Raw genomic sequence first — 20,237 nt, 5'->3', positions numbered from 1 at the left:
GATATTCCTTCTGCTGGTTAAGACCCATCCCTCTGGGGGTCAGGTGGGATTCTGTCAGTAGCTGCTGTTCCTCCCCTCCCGGCGCCTTCTCCAAGACTTGCCTCATCTTCCCCGTGGGTGTCTGGTGGGCTTCCTGCAAGAAAAGCATGCAAAGGGGCAACCTTCCCCCTAGAAGCAGCCCCCAGGGGCCTCACGCTCACCACACAGCCGAGGCTTTAATTTGTGTAGCATTCCTTATTTAATCTTTCTGTTAGCGTAGATGGTGTTTCCTGACTTTTGTCTCAGGTAAGCGAATGTTACGGTCAGTGGAGTGTTCCTCCCTGCAGGCATTTGTCTTTTTAGATTTTGGGTTCCTTGTTTGAACTGTGTCCTCAGTTCTCTCATGGTTTCATAAAAATTCATTAACCTCCAGTTTTTCAGTTTTGTTTTAAACCCCTCTTGTAAAGATGGGAGCAATGTGCTATTTCTAGCTCTCTATAACTCCTAGCTAAAACCAGAAGTCTGGTTGTCAAATTTTGAAGCTATTGGCTGATAGGCTACAGGAGTAAGCTAAAAAAAAAACAAAAATGAATTTCTCTTAAACCCATATTTTGTAATTTTAGGTATCGCAGTATTTTTTTTAAGGCAGTAGAACCAGTATTTTTTGATTATTTACTTATTTCTCTCCCCTTGCCCCCACCCTACCCCGTTGTCTGTTCTCTGTGTCTATTTAGCTGCATCTTCTTTTTTGTCCGCTTCTGTTGTTGTCAGCTGCACGGGAATCTGTGTCTCTTTTTATTGCGTCATCTTGCTGTGTCAGCTCTCCGTGTGGGCGGCACCACTCCTGGGCAGGCTGCACTTTCTTTCACCCTGGGTGGCTCTCCTTATAGGGCACACTCCTTGCGTGTGGGGCTCCCCTATGCAGGGGACACCCCTGTGTGGCAGGGCACTCCTTGCACACATCAGTATTGTGCATAGGCCAGATCCACACGGGTCAAGGAGGCCCCGGGTTTGAACCACAGACCTCCCATGTGGTAGGCAGATGCCCTAACCACTGAGCCAAGTCCGCTGCCCAGGTATCGCACTACTTAATTCTATAAGGTTCACTTCAGGGCTATGATGTTGAAGGCCCACCCATCTTTTAACTGAAGTTTCAGGAAGTCCTCACCTAGGGAAAGGAATGAGCTGGAGTGAACTGAATCTTACTCAAATTGAAGTTTATTATGCATCACCAACAGCCCTGGAGCAGTTAATGTCTGCTGCAGTTTCCACTGCAAATGCAAGAAGAAAGTCCTGGCGCTTTCTGTCTGTCTGGTTGTGGCAGCCAAGATTGAATGGGGGAAGAGAGGAAATTCTGAAAACATGGGGAAGGGGAAATAATCTTTACAACTCAGAAATAAACTTAAAAACAGAAAGAACAACAACAACAAAAAAGAAATTTACTAATTGGATTGAGGGGCCACTGTCTCATTCTTCCTGCCCAACAGAAGTGGATATAACTCAGTGATGAAAGACACTGTCTGAATTCTTAATTTTTCATCCAAAATATGTGGTATATGATTAAAAATGGCAAGACATGCAAAGACATAAGATAGTGTGGCAGAAAACCACAAGAAAAAGTAAGAATGGGTAATAGGAAAATTCCCACAGGTGATCCAGAGAATGACATTAGCAGGTAAGGATTTTAAAATAACTGTGAGTAATATGTTAAAGAAAATAGAGAAAATTATAGACTAAAAGATGAATGAATGAAGATTTTTATCAAAAAATTCCATGTTATATAAAAGTCAGTTTCTAAGTGAAAAATATATCTGAAATTACCAACAAAATGATTTGTTTACCAGTGGATTAGACAAACCAAGATTACTGAACTGGTCAGTAGAAAATACCCAAAGTAAAACACAGAGAGAATAAAAAATAGGAAAAAAAAAAGAATAAATAAGAACATGAGAAACGTGAATCATGTACAAAAGGCCCACTGTTCATGCAATTATTGTCTCAATAGAAGAGAAGAAAATGGGGCAGAGGCAATATTCAAAGAGATATTCTATCTATAAACATTTCTTATGTTTTCAAAAATATACAATTAATATGTCTACTAAATTCAAGGCAGAATTAATAGTACTTTTATTTAACTGAATGCTCTTTCTACCATAGAGCAAATAAAGCTGGCTATGTGCTTTTAGTATTTCTTGAAATTAGAGTCTCTATTTTTTTATTACTAGAGCTATGAGTTATGGCCTTGGAAAAAATCTAAGGAAATTTTATTGTTTTTAAGTCAAATGATAATTATTTAGAAAGAAATGATTGTTGACATGTCTATTATGAAAGCATGATGGTAATTAGATCTAAGATTTTTATCCAGGTCCTAATAAATGGTATGCTTCTGAAATAATCAACAAAACCCCATATTGACCATTGTAAATCATTTATGAACAAAAATAAAATCATAGAGCTTGTATATATTGAAATTAGCAATAATATAAATGAAAAATTACATTTGGTAGAGAAAATCAGCACAAAATAATATTAACAAAAGACAAGACTTTACCTCACAAAGATTTTATTGAGTAAAAGTTGTCAGATGAATAAAATATTTTTCAAAAAATATATGAGATCCTGAATAACTGCATTTAATTGAGGTAATGACCGTAGATTAAAAAAATATATGGGAAACGGACTTTGGCCCAGTGGTTAGGGTGTCCGTCTACCATATGGGAGGTCCGCGGTTCAAACCCCGGGCCTCCTTGACCCGTGTGGAGCTGGCCCATGCACAGTGCTGATGCGTGCAAGGAGTGCTGTGCCACGCAAGGGTGTCCCCTGCGTGGGGAAGCCCCATGCGCAAGGAGTGCGCCCATGAGGAGAGCCGCCCAGCGTGAAAAGAAAGAGCAGCCTGCCCAGGAATGGCACCGCCCACACTTCCCGTGCTGCTGACAACAGAAGCGGACAAAGAAACAAGACACAGCAAATAGACACCAAGAACAGACAACGGGGGAGGGGGAATTAAATAAATAAATAAATCTTTAAAATATACATATATATTACTATAAGTTAGGTAATTAAATTTGATCAGTAAGTGAAATCTTTCTGTAATTATTTCAGAAAGTCATTGGAACTAATGACAATGCTTTCAGTGGAATAAAAACAACTATATGGAAATTGAAAAGATTTTAACTGCACTGAAAAGTGTTAAGTCAAGGAATAGGAAATATTAATTAAATGACAATATTTTAATGAAAATGTCTCAATTTTGAAATAATTTTGATTAAATTTTTCTATTCATATGATATAATATGAAATAGCAGGATCAAAACATGAATTGGATCAAAATGACAGGAACAAAACTATGGGAACAAAATACCTTGTAGCAACAGACTTGTTATCCTTTGCCTTGAAATTTGGGAGACTTTCATCCTTCTCTGAAAATTAAACAGAGAGACAGTACATTAACTTTTGAGCCCAGGATCTAGTTGTGAAGACTTGTAAATCACTTTGTTTCAGGAAAATTCAGCGCTTTATATCAATTTCCTTTTGCTTTAACAATCTTTGCAATTCTCAAGTGACTTTTAGGGTCTATTCTATCTTAAATAAGATACTGTGAAACTTCCTCCACACTTAAATTCCCATTTATTTCTCAAATCAATTTGAGGAAATCTAGAAGTATATTTTGGTATTTCAGAAGTGGCAAGATCACTTAAAAACAGTATTATACATCTTACTGGTTATATGATTTTAAGCAATTATTAAACGTTGTTGTGACTTAATTGCTTTACCTGTATTACAGCTCAAACATTCATTGTAAAGATTAAATAGAAAAGTATTGTAGGACACTTGGTGTTTTAGTTTGTTAAAGCAATACCAATGCAAAGTACCAGAAATTGTTTGGCTTTTATAAAGGGGATTTATTTGGGGTAAAATTTACATTTCCAAGGACATAAAAATCCAACTCAAGGCACCTTAAATAGCTTCTCCCCAAAGTCAGCTGCCACGTGTTGAAGCAAGATGGCCGGTGATCTCGGCCAAGATCTCTGCCTTCCCCTCTGGGCTGTACCATCTCCAGGAGCTCAGCTGAGGGCAGCCAGGTATAGGGCTTTTCTCTTACCAGGCTCCCTCTCTCAGGCTTGGTGCTCCACTTTCTTCCCGAGTTCAGCTGCAAGCTATCTGGCATATGGCTCATCTCTCCCCTGGATCTCAGCTTTTTGAGTCTCTCTTTTCTGTCACATGCCAGAATCAAATATGATGCCTCCCTTTTTCTGTGTCTCCATTTTTATCAGACCATAAAGAGGATAGAGACCCAATCTGGCTCATGCCTTACTGACAGAATTAAAAGGGTCTCACACCCACAGATTCAACAACATAATCTTTTTCTTTTTGGGATTCATAAATAATTTCAAACTACCACACTTAGTATGTAATTAATATCCATTTGTCGTCCTTCCCATAGGACAAATTGTGACCCAAATCTAGTTCATTAATTCTTTTTTTTTAAATAGACCCCATTTATTTTGCTTCCAAATGCCTTTCTATTCATATTCTAATGACAGTATTTTAACTCATGAATCCAATTGTTGAAATCATGGTATCTTACATGTGTAACTCTCAGTGAGATGGCTCTTTGAATTGTAATGAACAAGGTCAGTCATGATATTTCAATGGGTGTGTGTCACACAGAGAGGCAAGATTATCAGGGAACTACGAGGATCAAGCACAGGTCAAGAGGCCTGAGTCATCTCACGCACCCCTATGTTGGGTGACTACTGACCTTTCCCACAGTGTAAGACTTTTAATGGCCATATAGCAGCATCATAAACTATAAGGATGGCTTTTCAGTCCATGATTATCTTTTGTTTTATACTGTGTGCTAGTTAATGAGCTAGGTTGGAATAGAGAAGGAAGCTAGGTAGATTTTTAGTTCAGAGAATTTTTAATTTGGTTTCCTTTTAATTTCTAAGCATAAGTCAGAATACAAGATAGGACATGGAGTGTGGGAAATAAGACTCTGGCACCTCTGATGAGCAAAGGATCATATGGAGGTGAAGGCTATCTTTCCTAATTGGCAAGCTGCTAGATATTGTCTAAGAGTAGCTTCAATAGCAAAGGGTATCAGCAAAAATGTGGCATTGATGAGTGAACCAGAATGTTCAATAATTTCTTTAGTGTTCTGTAAAATTGTAGGGGAAATGGCTGTAGCTCAATCAATTGGGCTCCCGTCTACCATATGGGAGGCCCTGGGTTCACATCCCAGGGCCTCCTTGTGAAGGCAAGCTGGCCTGCACCTGCAGAGAGCTCACGGCCTGCACCCATGGGCAGCTGATGGCCTGTGCCCATGGAAAGCTGGCACAGCAAGATGACACAACAAAGGGAGACAAGCAGGCACAGAAGAATGGGTAGCAAATGGACAGAGAGAGCAGACAGCAAGCAAGCCACAAGGGGGTGGAAATAAATAAATAAATAATAAATCTTTTTAAAAAAATTTTGTACACCCCAAAGCAGGGTACTTTTAACAAAACCTGTAACTCTGAAATTCCAAATTGGGGAACATTTGGGAGAAAGGGCAAGGAAATGGGAATTCAGAAACCCAAGTTATTTTTTATCTATGTCACTTAAATGTTCTAGATGAATGCCCTCATCTGAGTACTAGGAGAATTGGAGTAGACACATTTTTCAAACTCAAATACCTTCAAGTATCAGACAAGTAAAGTAAATAATTGATAATTATTTGACAGCCAAGGTGAATTTTCACAATCATGATCTCTAGACATATGCAGGAGTTACAATGTTTTGTCTGTGCAGCCTGTCCTATCCAAATACATTAAGTATTTCATTAATATTAAATATTTAATTTAAAATAAGTCTCTAGTAAATAGTAATTTGTTGGATCATAAGGCTAAAATATTTAGGGTATATTTAAACTTTAACTTAAGATTTTGTCATTTTTCATTATCATTAACTTAAAGGAGCATCATAATCAGAAAAGATTTTTTTTTAAATGTTTTATTTTGAAAGGTTTTCAAATTTACAGGACAGTTACAAAAATAAAATAAACCCAATACAGAGAACTACAACATACCTCTATCCCTCCAGATACCCAGATCTACTAATTTTAACATTTTGCTACATTTCTATATTACTCTATATATCCATCAATCTCTATGTATCTATCTCTCTTCCTATCTATTCATCAATCTACCAGTCTATCAAGTTTTCAGTCCATTTTCTGAATAGTTGAATGTAGTTTGAATACATCATACTCCTCGAATGCTTAATACTGACATGTAAATTTCCTAGGAACAAGGATATTCACTTAAATTCTTTCTTCTAAGTTCTTCATATGCTCCAATAATGTCCCTTTGAGACTTTTCTCCATGCTTACCTTTACTAGATCCCATCCAGGATCATATATTGCATTTAATTGTCATTGCCCCTTTAGTTGCTCTTTCTTATCTTCTTTCTCATAACATAAACTTTCCCATCTCAACCACTGCATTCAGTGGGATTAATTGCATTCAAAATAGTGTGATTCCCTCACCAATTTACCATCTTCCTAAAGAGAATCCCTATACCCATTATGCATTTATTCTCCATTCCATCTACTCCACATTCTTGGAAACCTGTACTTTACTTTCTTTCTCTATGAACTTGCATATTTTCCAATATTTGCTTTGTAGTTATCATGGGGCTTAAATATGACATTCTAAATCTATAAAAATTTTGTTCGCTTTGATGCTAACTTAACTTCATTATTATAAACAAATTATGACTTTATACTCTTGTTCCCCCAACTTTGGGTATTTATTGCCACAAATGACATTATGGGTCCAAACCCACTGATATATCACTATGTTTCATGCCTTTGCCTTTTAGATTCTACAGGATGTAAAAAGTGAAGTTACAAACTCAAAATAAAATAGTATTAGCATTTATATTTACCCATGTTATTACTCTTACTAGAGATCTTTTTTATCTTGTGGTTTTGATCTATTATCTATTGTTTTTTTCCTTTCAATCTGTAAAACTATCTTTGGAATCTCTTGTAGGGTGGACTAGTGGTGATGTACTATTTAAATTTTATTTATCTGGGAAAGTCTTAATCTCTCCCTCATTTTTGAAAGACAATTTTTTTGGATATATAATTCCTGGTTGGCAATTGTTTGCTACCAGCACCTTAAATATGTCGTCTCCTTGCCTTCTTGCCTCTGTGGTTTCCTATGAAAAATTGGCAGTTAATCCTATTTAGGCTCCTTTGTATGTGACATGTTGATTCTCTGTTTCAGCTTTCAGAATTCTCTTTATCCTTGGAATTCAACAGTTTGATCATTCTATCTGTGCGGTTGGGAGTTTATTGAACATTTTGGATATGTAAATTCATATCTGTTAAGTTTGTTAAGTTTTCAGCCATTATTTCTTTGAATATTCTTTCCACCCATATTTCTTTCTTCTCCTTCTAGGATTTTCACAAAGCTTATATTGATACATTTGATGACATCCCACATGTTTCTTGGCTCTATTCACTTTTCTTCTTTCTTCCTCCTCCTCAAACTGGATAATTTCAGTTTCCTTACCTTCAAGTTCACAGATTCTTTCTTCTGACAACTTCAATCTGTTATTGAACTCCTCTAGGGAACATTTTATTTCTGTTTCTGTGGGTTTCAGCTCTGTTTGGTTCCTTTTTATAACTTCCATCTGTCTCTTGGTGCTCCTTTGTGTTCATCTACCATTTTTCTGTTTCCTTCTGTTCTATGACCATGTTTTCCTTTAGCTTTTTGAGCATATTTAGGACTATTGTTTATAAATATTTTGTCTGGTATGTCCCAGCTCTGGTTCTCCTCCCTGATGGTTTCTGAAACTTTAATCCTTTCCTTTACTTGGTCCATTGCTTCCTATTTCTTTATATATTTTCTAACCTTTTGTTGAAATCTGGACATTTTAATTTTTTTTATGCTGGAATTTGTACTCTGAGATATCTGTTCCTTAAACTTGTATCAACCTAGCATGACAGAGCTTTTCTTGAATGCCAGGACCTAATTAATAAAAAAAAAGAAGATAAAATAAAATACCTTTCCAGTCTTTGCATATTGACCTGCGGGAGTGCTCTCCTTCAGAGCTCATCCATACAATGAGTTTAGGGAACAACTGAAGGCCAGAGCAGAGCAGGCTGCCCTGTCCCTTCTGCATATGTGTCTTGTGTTGGGCATGTGCATGTGGCCTTACAAATGCCCTCATTTGCACAGTTCATAATGTTCCCTCTTCCCTAGGAAACAGTTTCCACATCGTCCCAGGCACTGCACCACCTGCCCTGCAGCCTGCAGTCCTCTGTCCCAGGCAGCACGACCTGACTGCTCTTCCACAGCCTTCTGAAGGAGAGCACTGCAAGCTGCCTCCACCAGCAGGGCAAGTTCTGGGAGCAAATTGCACAGGATACCAGGAGACAGATTTGGCCAGACGTGCATGCTCCCACTAGGTACACAAGGGTTACTCTCATCCTTATGGTTCTGAAAACAGAGGCCCACATTGGGAGAGCGGGCCAGCTCCACACCAGTTGGAAAAGAGTAGGGGTGGGGCAGGCAGGGCTCCACTTGAACTATTTTCAAGAGTTTAAGGAACATGTTTCTCCAGGTCTTGCTGATTGTTCAAGGCTTCTTGGGGGAGGGGAGCTCTGAAGCATCTCACTCCACCATCTTGACTGTGATGGGGCCCCAGAGAAAGTCTTTAGCCAAGTTATACCGTTTTTCTAGTTTTACAACTCCTAGTCTTTTAGGGTTTTATTTCTAAAATAATGAACAACACACAGATATTTCAAGGAATTGTGAATCAGCAGTGTCCAAAATTATGCTGGTGCTTTATCTCTTTATCTACATAAAATCTGGATCATATGTGCATACAACTAGGTCTGTTTTAATTTCAGTATTATCTCTAGTATTTATTCTTTACCTGTTATATTGAGGTATAATACACAAACCATAAAACCACCTTTTAAAAGTACAGAATTCAGTGTTTCTTACTATATTCAGAGAGATGTGCAAACCATCCTATCTAAATTTAGAACATTTTCATCATCCCATAAGGAAAGTCCTTATCCACTAGCAGTCACTTCTTCCCATCCACCACCTCCCACCCCTTTACTCAGGCTCAGGAAATCTTTAATCTATTTTCTGCCTTGTATATTTTATTTTGGGTGTTTCATATAAATGGGATTATATAGTATGTGATATTTTGTGACTGGATTTTTTAACTTAGTATTAACATTTTCAGAGCATCTATATTCCATAAAGTACCAGAACGTCATTCTATTTTATGGCTGAATAATATTGCATTGTATGGATTTGTCACATTTTGTTTATCCATTTATCTGTTCATGCACATTATTTTGTTTCCACTTTTTGTCTGTTATGCTGCTCTGAACATTTGTGCAGAAGTTTTTGTGTGGACGTGTTTTCAGTTCTCTTGGGTAAATATCTGTGAGGGGAGTTTCTGGACCATATGAGAACTCTATGTTGAACACTTTGAGGAATTACCGAGCTGTTTTCCAAAGCTACATATTTCTGATAGTCATACATGAGGGTTCCACACCTTTGGCAACACTTATTTTTGTCTTTTTAATTTTAGACATCCTAGTGGATGTGAAGTTGGATCTCATAGTGGTTTTTATTTGTATCTCTCTTATGGCTAAAGATGAACATATTTTCATGTACTTATTGGCCATAAGTATCCTTATTTGGAGCCTTTGCTCCTATTTTAATGGGATTATTTGGCCTTTTTTTGTTGTTGGAATTAAAGTTTCAGATGTCAGAGTAAATCAAATAATACTCAAAATCATTTATATAGGCACTCTATGTTTACATTTCCAACTCCAGGACACTAGTGAGGTGTAAGGATATTTGAGTAAAATTATCACCACATCAGTAAAATTTATAGTCTCTGTGGGAAAGACAAAGATTGTTGTAGGATGTGAGAGGAAAGGAATCATTCATAGTCCTTCTCGAATCTCCTACAGACTTAATGAATATAGGCTAATTTCTCAAAATTGTATCAAATTATATTAGAGTATGGTTTTACAGTTAATTGCTACCTATATATGGAAAACATTTTCTAAGCACTGGAAGAATATTTGACATAATGCATGGCATCCTAGCAAGATTACTTTGAAAAGGGAGGCACATTTTTGGATTAAAACTATTGAAGTATTATAAAATCAAACTCTGATTTTCAGCACATGTACATTTGAAGCCCATCTGATTTCATTAGTAAAATGAAAACCATTTAAAAGCTTTTAAGAATATTTGGAGATGTGTTTTTCTGCTATAGATGAGGAATGATTCACTTCAGCTCAGATTTTTCTGCAATTTCACCCATACGTGTCTTGGGATTACCTCTGAATTTATATGCTCCTACAGGCAAAAAATGAACCAACCCTGTGGCAAGCTATGCTTCCTGCAAAATGAGCAGTCTGTGTTGTGCATGTAAGACTGATGCTTATTTTAACTGAACAGAGTGAATTTTGGTGGTTATTCATACATCTCTTCATTACAGTAGCACCATTAAAATGTATAATGGCTCTTTCCTTCTCTTCTCTGTACTTACTTAGAGATAAATGCAGAAGAAATCAGTTGGAAATACAATTTAATTTGCTTGAAAAAATAGTCACAGCTCAATGTCAAAATAATTCTAATATTTTATACTTTAATATTATGGATAAAATTTCAAAACATGTGTTTTGAGTTTATTATCTGATAATTTTTGTTGAGTAGTATTCAAATTAACTATATTGATGTACAATTTACATGCAATTAGAATTGACTCATTTTAGCTGTACGGTTAGATGAGTTTTGACAATACAAGCACCTGTGTAACCAGTACTGTACCCAAGCTAAAGTTCATAGAATGTGTCCCTCTCCAATCAACTCTCTTTCCCATGGAACTAGAATCATGCAGCAGATGGATTTTGAGTCTGACTTTTTAAGTTGAGAACAGTGCTTCTGAGGTTGATCCATGTCATTACATGTATCAAAATCTTCTGAAAAATCAGAATTCATTATTACACATCTTCAAAAAGCTTGGGTCTGCATCGACTACATTTAGATTTCTATGAGAAATCTCATCTTTTAAATGTTTGCTGCAAATTCAGTATGAGGAATTAGGTGCATCAATATTGTGTGGGTCAGCCAGAGTCAACAATGACACAAATTACATGCATGAGCCACGTTCAGCTTCTGGGCTATGAGTGTCGAGGTCTGGAGTGACTTAGTTCTACACCGAGTGCAGCTGTGGTCAGAAGGTACTTCAACACGGTTGGAATGGGCTCCTCAAAAGGGAGGTGACTCTGGAAGGCAGACTCCCGGGCTCCTCATGGGAAACTGCAGATGGCTCGGGGTATCCATTCATCCAAACCAGATACCCTGATAGTCCCCCATTACATTTAAGGGTCCATGTTCCTTAGAACCCCTAAGTTAAAGAGTCATTGATGATCCCACTAGGAGTAAGTAGTTTGCTTTATCCAAAAACAAATGTCTTGTTTAAATAGAATGCATGAATTAGGCATTGTGCAAGGTTAAAAACAAAACCACTTATGGCCCATATCTCTAAACCCCACCTTCCATGTCCTTTTTAGCCTGGTTAAGTTCATAAGAGAAGGGCATTATCTGCTGATCACATTACAGTCTTTAAATTATTAACAGTAAGTGCAGTTTGTTGAGTAGAACATAAATCCTCTATACTCGGTGACCTACATGCAGCAGAAGCTCCAGCCTGGACTTACTGCTCTTGCTGGCACCATCGTACCCCAGTTTCACAGGCATCAGAGCTTGGAGACAGCACATGCTCCTTTCTTCAGCTAATGAAGCACCAAGTGCTGCCACATTCCCCTCTCAATCCATCCTACTTCAAATTCAGCTTTCACCATCACCTATGCCCATCACTCCCCTGTCCTGTGGGGAAAGGTGCCGAACCAATGAATTTTCAGGCTCTGATTTGGCATATTATACATGTAAATCAAGGTAGTTTTGATGCTTATTGAGTGCTTACTCTGCACAAGGCATTGCAATACATCATCGAGACAGCTCAAATCTACCTGCAAAATCCAGAGCACTAGATTCAAATGAGTGGATTATCTACATTATACTTTATTACTAACTTGGTTAAAATATTTCTTCCACATAGTAACAAATTATACTACCAGCCCATAAGGTTGGACATACATAATATTCATCACAGCACCATTTGCAACAGCGAAGAGGCAGAAAATTGATCACTAGAAGCCTTGTAATTGACCATGTGGTCCATGTGTGCTCTGCAATTCCACACAGCAGTTAAAGGTGATGCACTAGATTGTGTTGGAAATGAATAGGTCTTAAAAATAAAAATAGGTTGAATGAAAAAGTAAGAAACAGAATAAAATGAATTCCAAAATGCAATACCGCTTTGTAAATTAAATCACATCACACAACTTTAGGTATCATTTAAGGACATGTGTAAGTGTATGGAAGATTAATTGGAAGAATTCATGTATTGCAGGGTACTAAGATTGGGGCAACTGGATTGAAATGCAGAGTGTTAGGGGGAAGTGATGAAATAAAACAAACGGGGAGTACTGTCCAAGCTGATGAGGCTCCTTTGACATAATGTGGGGATGTGATTGTTTCAGTTCTGGACATGTAAGTCACCACAAACTCTCTGCAGCTCCATATTACACAGACGGTATTGGGAAGCTTCTGTTGGTTTCTTGTATAGATCCTTCCCTCTCGATCAACTCCCCAGAAACTCTTCAAGGTCTTTAAACTATATATTCATGCTTCTTCAACTCTGAGAATTTGTCTCTGAGCTTTGCTCCCTGACCTCTGCTGTGACCCTCCTGTTTTACTTAGTTTGCTTAGTTTCTCTTCCCCTACTCCCTATCTCCCTATCCCCTTTTATAGGATATCTCCAGAGAAGAGTCTGGCTGGACATTGATCCGCAGCCCTCTCTTCCCCTGCAAGACACCCCTGCCCTCATCTCCCCACCCCTGCCCTCATCTCCCAGATGTCAGCAAGTGAGTCATCCCCACTGTGACCACCTACCCTTTCCCAGAGTCTGAGGGCTGGTTCTGTCCATGATTGGACATCTGCTTTTCTCCTCTGATGAAGAAAGCACCAGTGGGAAGTATACTTACATACAACATTACATATCATCTGGTAATTGACAATGAATGAAATTTCTACCTGTTATCCATGTTATATCCATGTTAGTTTAATGTCACAAGAGAATGGGCAAGTATGTTCTGGTTTAATTTAGTTGGTGCTTCACTCAGAAATGAGACCTCGTGCCAAACTGTGGTTTGTAATGGGACGGGCCTGTCTGCTACATTTGGTTTGCCAGCTATTGAAGTGGACTAGGCCTATGAGCACTGAGAGACACACGTCAGCATGAAGGGTTCACCACAGAGAACTCATTTTAAAGAGGGGCAAAGCCATTACTCAAAGAATAAAGCTGCTAACAGAGTCTAGGATGTCCTTGGAATCAAAGGGATGGAAGAGATGCCAGGTCTGAGCAGGGGGACTGGAGGCACCTTCATTAGAATGAACAGATTTTAGGCCAAAAATCCTGATAAAGTTGGAAGAAAACAAACTGTGGAGACTCAGAGGAGCAGAAGGGTAGGTGGTCCAGATAGGGGGTAAGGTTTTTTATCTAGAAGATAAAGACCCCAAAATGGATAGTCTAGACAAAAAATATGAATCTGAAGATTAGGGCCAGAATAGGGACACATCCCAGACTATTGCTGAAGGGGTCAGGGAAAAAGGAGTCTCCATCAGTCAGGTGCTACTCCCCAAGGTCAAGGGAGGGTCAAGTGGGTAGACCCAACTAGAGGTAAGGGGATGAGTTGGGCCAAGTGATCAAAGTTCACAGTCAGCCTTTCATTAGGGTACAGTAGGCATAGCCACAGATACAAAGACAGCCAGGAACTGAACCCAATTCCTTTAGCCAAGATCTGGATTGAGGTTCAGAAAATCAGGAAATAGCTGTAGCTTCTCACTCTACTGTCATTTCTAATTAATTGGCAATTCCATGACTACTAAACCTTGCAGTCTCCGAGACCAAATCCTCACTTCAAATTCACATTGCCTCCCTTCCTTGGATTATTTACCTTGGGCATTCATCACTTTGACATGTAATTTTTAAGAATTAAAAATTCATAGTTTAAAACTTATGTAACAAGAGCATCCTGCTTACTCAGGAAATTTTAAAAAAAAGAAAAAAAAACCATTACAAATGCCTAGCATTTTTTCTGTTGGTTCCATTTGGAAGTCATATTGGATAAAAAAGAGAGCTTTTGAAAGCTGCAAAACTTAAAGCACTTTCACTTTTTCTTTTACTTGTTTCTAAAGGTTGGTCATTGAACTGAGTCCACAAGTGACATTTCAGTTCATCAACTATCAACGCATATATTTTAGAATGTGCTCTTTCCCAGAATTTGAGAAGGTTAAAGTGTGTCATCAATCTGTTACTTGTCTTCCAGAAAGCCAAGAGAAGTTGAGGTTCATGTGCTCAAAGAAAAACTAAGAGCAATAATTCTAGCACTTGTAGGCACTTAAACATTGAATAAGATTTCTTCAAATGGAAAAGAAATTTGTAGTTTTTCAAAGCTTAGCCAAGTCCAGATTTTAAAAATTGCACATGCATGTGTGATTAGGCTAATGTGTCAACTCGGTCAGGTAACTTTGCCCAGTTGTCTGGTCAAACAAGCACTGGGCTAATTGTAATACAAGGACATTTATGGGCTTTCATCATCAGTGAGTTTACTACATAGGTGACTGATTACATCTACAGTCAGCAGGGAGATTGCCATCAGCAATGAGTGACATTTTATCCAATCAGTTGAATGTCTTAAAAGGGGAAGTGGTTTCAGCATTCAGAGAGAATTTCCCAGTTCGTCTTTGAATAGCCAATGCCGCCTGGGAACTCATCAAGGACGTTCATTGGACCTTCACTGGAGCCCCTGGTTGCACCTGCCTGCAGAATCTGGACATGTGCGACCCCACAGTCACATGAGAGAATTTTATAAATTCTCATACTATTTACAGATATCTCCTGTTGATTCAGTTTCCCTAGAGACTCCTGACTAATACAGCATGTGATTTTTTTTTTACTCACTATCACAGTTACAAATATTTTAAATTATTTTTCAAGGTGAATGGGTGTCCTGATTCCATTGCTTTCAGAACCAGTTCTAAGAGATAAAAGCTTCCTTAACTCACTGAGTCTTTCCATTGCTGTTTCCTCCTCAAGATGCCCCTTTTCTCCCTTCATTTACTAACTACACCCGTTTCTTCCCAGGAGCAGTTCTAAAGCTGCCCTGACTCCCTGCTCCTGGCAGGTCCTCTGCTGTGCAATTCCCAAGTTCTGAGCCCTCTGTTTCAGTTATGGCACAGGGTGAAGAACAAGGTTCTTTAGAGATGATGTGCTATCTCTTCCACTTGACCACAGGTTCCATTAGGGCAGTGGCCACTGCTTCACTTATTATTGGATCCTTAGTTCCTAGTTCAGTAACTGTTTGCTAAAAGGATGAATAAGTGTGTTGTGCACGCTTCTCTCTATGTGCTTTTTTCTGTCTAGCATGATCCACAGGAGGCTAGAACATTGCTGGAATAATAAAAGGGCGTATCTGCTTTGGGAAGGAACTCAAAGGGAACCCAATGTAGAGTGTCAGAGCCCATCCCATTCCTGTGTAGTAGATTGGATAGTGAAACCCTGAGTGGTTTTGCCAAGGACTGGCTCTGGGATAGTTTTTGAGTAAGAAACTCAGGCAAGAGGGAAAAAGAGCTAGAGGATTAAAGTGTTAAACAGACTGACACAGTGGAGAGAGGGGCAGATCCTAGGCTTAGACCAATGCCTATGAAAATAGGTTTGGCTATTCCTAAAGATGAACAAAGAGTTGAGCTGTGGAGGTCCAAGGAAATGTCTTTCATCTCAGGGGCAGGACATCAGTGAATCTGAAGGCAGAAGAGCAAGCATAGCAATAGAGAGCACCATGGGAAGGGCTCAATCATTTTTCCCTGCATGGAAGTTGGAAACAGTCATATCCAGTTTCAAGCCTTTTTCACTACATCCTAATTTCTTCTAGAAATTATCCCCAAACTGCCAATGGCATACATTGTAATTACTCATCTTTTTGGAGGTGGTGTAGGAAATTGAGCAATGGGTTTGTCAAGTGATGCTCCAGCACTGCTTTGAGGAAGGATAGTCCTGGATTCCTGGTTACCAAGCGTCCACCGAGAGCAGTGAGGAAACAGAAAGCAGATCAATAGAATAGCTGATGGAAATGAGCTCCTTCTTTAAGGAAAGGTGGAGGCTGGCCCCTTGATAATAGGTGGAATATCATGGGGTGCACAGATGAAGACGAGAATGCAAGGGATTGTGGCATGACACGGTATCTCGTTGGTAAGTAGGAACAGGTGCTGGCAGGCAGAGGGCCAGCTGGGCAGTTTCTCCAGTTTCTGAACAGCAGCACAGTGTGGTCAGATCTGTGACTCAGGGTGACAACCCACCAGCATAGGTGGGTATGAAAGCAAATAAAGACTAGTGAGGATGAGACCAGCTGAAACAGAACATAAGCCAGTTGAAAAAATGACTCATTTTTTAAAGGCAAATTCTACTTTTCTATAGCTTATGAATAAACTGAATGTGTAGTTTATTGAAAAAGGGGGACATTCTCAACATAGTAGACATATGAAGGGGGGGAGGGCTGACTCCCAAGTATCCATCCCACCTACCAGTGTGCCATGCACAGCTGGATCACCCAGGAGGTATGGAAATAGTTCTCACTGTGTGTTCAATGAATGTGTCCTCAGACTACCGAAGAGGGCAAAAATAAAGAAAATAGACACATATGGGTAAGAATCGTTTTTCTTCACTAGATTCTCTTCATACCTGGTTGGTACAGAATCTCTGAACAGTAACATTAATTTTATGATCTGACAGCTCTTCCTGATAATAGCTCCTCCAGAACTAAATATTATATCAGCAACCTTCTAGATTCGGCAGTGTGAAAAAGTGCCTGTAATTTGTATTACATGGGATCCATAAATTGAGAAAACAGGTTAATTTTATCCTAAAAGGAGATTGATTGCTTCAGTGTTTACCATTCTAAATACAGTCTTTAGGATATAACATAATTGATTTCATGTTGTCTTTTCTTTTGATTTAACTGTGGAGAAAACTGAGTAATCACAAGATTCCAATTTCACTGACAGGTTTTTAAGAGTTAGGACTGTGGAGCTTTAGGATGGAGTGTTTTTCACTATTTGTATTTGTTCATCATTCTATAGATAGATTTTTACCTACAGATAGGTACTTATATAATCTCTAATTGGTAAAATTGGGAAAATATTATGCCTTGTTACTTTCAAGTTGCAAAAATATTTGTGTAGGGAAAATAAAGAGAATTGATTAAGAAGTGGCAGGAGGACTTTCTGAGAGACAACCTACAACAATCCTCCTTATAGAGATGACAACTTCCCATAAATGATTCAACTAGAAATTGGCACAATCACACTTGAACCCAGGTCTTTTTGACCATTAAGTCCATGTTTTTTAACTGCTGCATTACACTGCCTCCAATAAAAGCAAAGAAATGCAATATTTAGATATTTATTCCTTTTTTTAATTCAGAAGACTTTATTTAGCACCAGGATACCAGAACTGACACAATGAAAGTAAACCGAAGTCTGTCCTAATGGATTCATTTTTATATATATTCCATGACCGTGAAGTAAAGTGATGAGTAAGCTCTACAACCCCATTTTTTTAAGGTTTCATCTTTTCACAATTTTTTTGTCAACCAATAGTATTAGTGCAAAAGACATAGAAAGCTGTTATGGAAAATGTCAGGAAACGGATGCTTTAACCATTAATTTCTGTTTCCAAGCCTACATATGCAGTTTAGAAAAGGCTGGTCACCACAAATTTTGTAAGCTAATGGTTTTTAAACAATCTAATTTTCCCATTAAGAACAGTTCTAAAAATTGTTTCATACCTCACTTCAGCCCTCAAAAACGTATCAAAGTCCTAAGGGGCCAAAATGGTTAAAAAAATAAAGGGAACTTATGAGTTCCTATAACTGTAAAGTCCGAGAATATGTCAGTTTCAGGTATAGTAGATCAAGATTTCTCTTCCATGCTCAAGGATTTTCTCACCCCAAGCGCTCTGCGCTTCTGCCTTCACAGGTGGCTGATTCCCTCATGGAAGTCGAATATGGACATAGACGTTTCAGGCGCAGCATCCACGCAACAGGCCAGGCAACAAGAGATGGACCTCATCACCCAGCCATCAGAGAAAGGCCTGTCCCCCCTCTGCCTGGACTGCTGGGCCACACGACCACCCAGCACACCTGTTTGGCATAGCAATGAAATCTGCCTAGGTCTAGCTGAGATGGGCTCTGAAGCTGAAAGTGGGGTCAACTCCACAACAACTTCATGGATACTTCTGTCCTGTGGAAGAAAAGCGGTGGCTCCTACACATGTACAACAGCAGGTGATAGGCAATAGGCTTACAACTTTAGGGAATTTCTAACCAATCCCCCAAAATAATGTCTAATTGTTTTTATATAATTTCTCCCATTTAATGGAGTGCCATTTACTTGAAACTGTGTGTGTAGTTGAAATGATCCCAACTGTGTGCAATAAAAACACACTTACTGAACAATTTCAAAGGCTTATTATAAAGCATTTATAATATTTTATATATATAATATATATAAAATATATATAATATTTTTCATTAAAAGAGTCTTTAGTTTTAAAAAATAAAAAAGAGTTAGAATGTATTTTCATTCAATTTGTTTTGTTTTGTTTGTTTTCAAAGAATTTTTAAGCTGTTTTTTTTTTGCAAGATTAACTGCTATAGTCTGTGCTTATCTGCTTAGTTGGTTACTTTCTGGGAAATTGATAAATTCTGTTTGTTTTGTAAATTCAATCACAACTCTACATTTTATAATTTTGGGGGGCTCACAAAGGCTTAAAAACTAAACATGTAATAAGGAATAAATTCATGAAGTCCATTCTCCTATCAGAAAATTCATTGATGTCCACTGATGCTAATTGCAAATGAACCACAATGCAAAAAGAAATACCCAGTTAAATTTGTTATTTGGTAAGTCATCCTCTTAGAACATAAAATTCTAGATTAAGATGCTAACTTTTCTTCATGAAGGTTACATATTCAAAAGACAACTTAAAATAAAACTTGCAATAGCCCTTTACCTCATTTGCAAAATAGCATCAGAAACCAAAATTTTCTGATGTAAGTTTTAGAAATAATGAATTAATAATTTTTGACATCTCCCATATAATACTTTTGATTCTTTGAAATTCCGTTTTTGTAAATATTATATTAAATTGTGATTGAGTTTAATCAGAGGTTGACTAATAAATCCAGTAATATATGAATGACGATAGAACTGCGATCTTCTCACTAAGATATTTGATAACATCTTACCTGGAAACTTTGACTAACTGGAGCTCTGATGACTATGAAAGCTCCATGTCCAAGAATTCAAGAGGAACAATGAGGATTAGGAGAGTTTGGCTCAGCAAATTGAGGCAATGTTTAAATAATGGAATATTAGACTCGTAGGACAGAGATAAAGTTGAGAGGTTTCAAATCCATGAATTTTCTGATGACCACAGGGGGGTTCTTTGACTTGTCCAAGGTCATACAACCCTCACTGGTCCTCAATCCCAATCACCCTTAACTCTGCCCCATAACATCAACCGAATTCCAAGCACCTTCCTTGCCTGTCTCTGTACCCAGACCCCCTTCTTTAAAGCATTGTAAACTTTTTATACAAACCCCAATTCACTGGGGCCCTACATTAAACACAAAGTGATGTACTTGATTTGGGATAGATGTTGGGCTCGTTCCTAAATAAGAGGTATTCTGCAAATGCTTACTAGCTTTAGGAGACTTCCATGCATTTTAAGTACTTTAGAATGTATTCTAAAATTATGTAATTGGAGATATTCCATTCAGATATATTCCCCACAAAATATTTCTAAAAGAGATATTAAAGCCAGATGATATTGCTGTTCTACTCCAACAGATTTATTGAGCCACATTACTCCAAGAAACAGTTTTCTGGAGAGTTTTTTAAATGATTGCAATTCTTCTCAGTAGCCTTACTTTCATATCATTAAATGCATAACACCAAATAACATGTGTAATTAGATTTGGAGAATTTCATTTTAGGAATGCTATCTCTAGTCACATTCGGAATCTCAAGGTGATGATAA

The 20,237-nt window shown here is 38.0% G+C and overlaps 1 protein-coding gene across 2 annotated transcripts in view; it reads left to right on the top strand.

The window, feature by feature from the left end:
- LOC101421072 (serine palmitoyltransferase 1) overlaps window positions 1-18,653 on the top strand; it is a 222,381-nt gene extending 203,728 nt beyond the window's left edge. For both annotated transcript variants that reach the window (XR_011649331.1, XR_011649329.1), the window contains one exon: window positions 18,174-18,653. The gene's annotated coding sequence lies outside the window, so the exon portion shown is untranslated. The remainder of the gene's footprint in view (window positions 1-18,173) is intronic.
- Window positions 18,654-20,237: the final 1,584 nt, after the last annotated feature.

Source organism: Dasypus novemcinctus, chromosome 8 (assembly GCF_030445035.2).
Source record: "Dasypus novemcinctus isolate mDasNov1 chromosome 8, mDasNov1.1.hap2, whole genome shotgun sequence".
In the NCBI taxonomy this organism is placed as follows: domain Eukaryota; kingdom Metazoa; phylum Chordata; class Mammalia; order Cingulata; family Dasypodidae; genus Dasypus; species Dasypus novemcinctus.
Note: the sequence above shows the minus strand (reverse complement) of the source record. Positions and strands in the feature narration are given on the sequence as shown.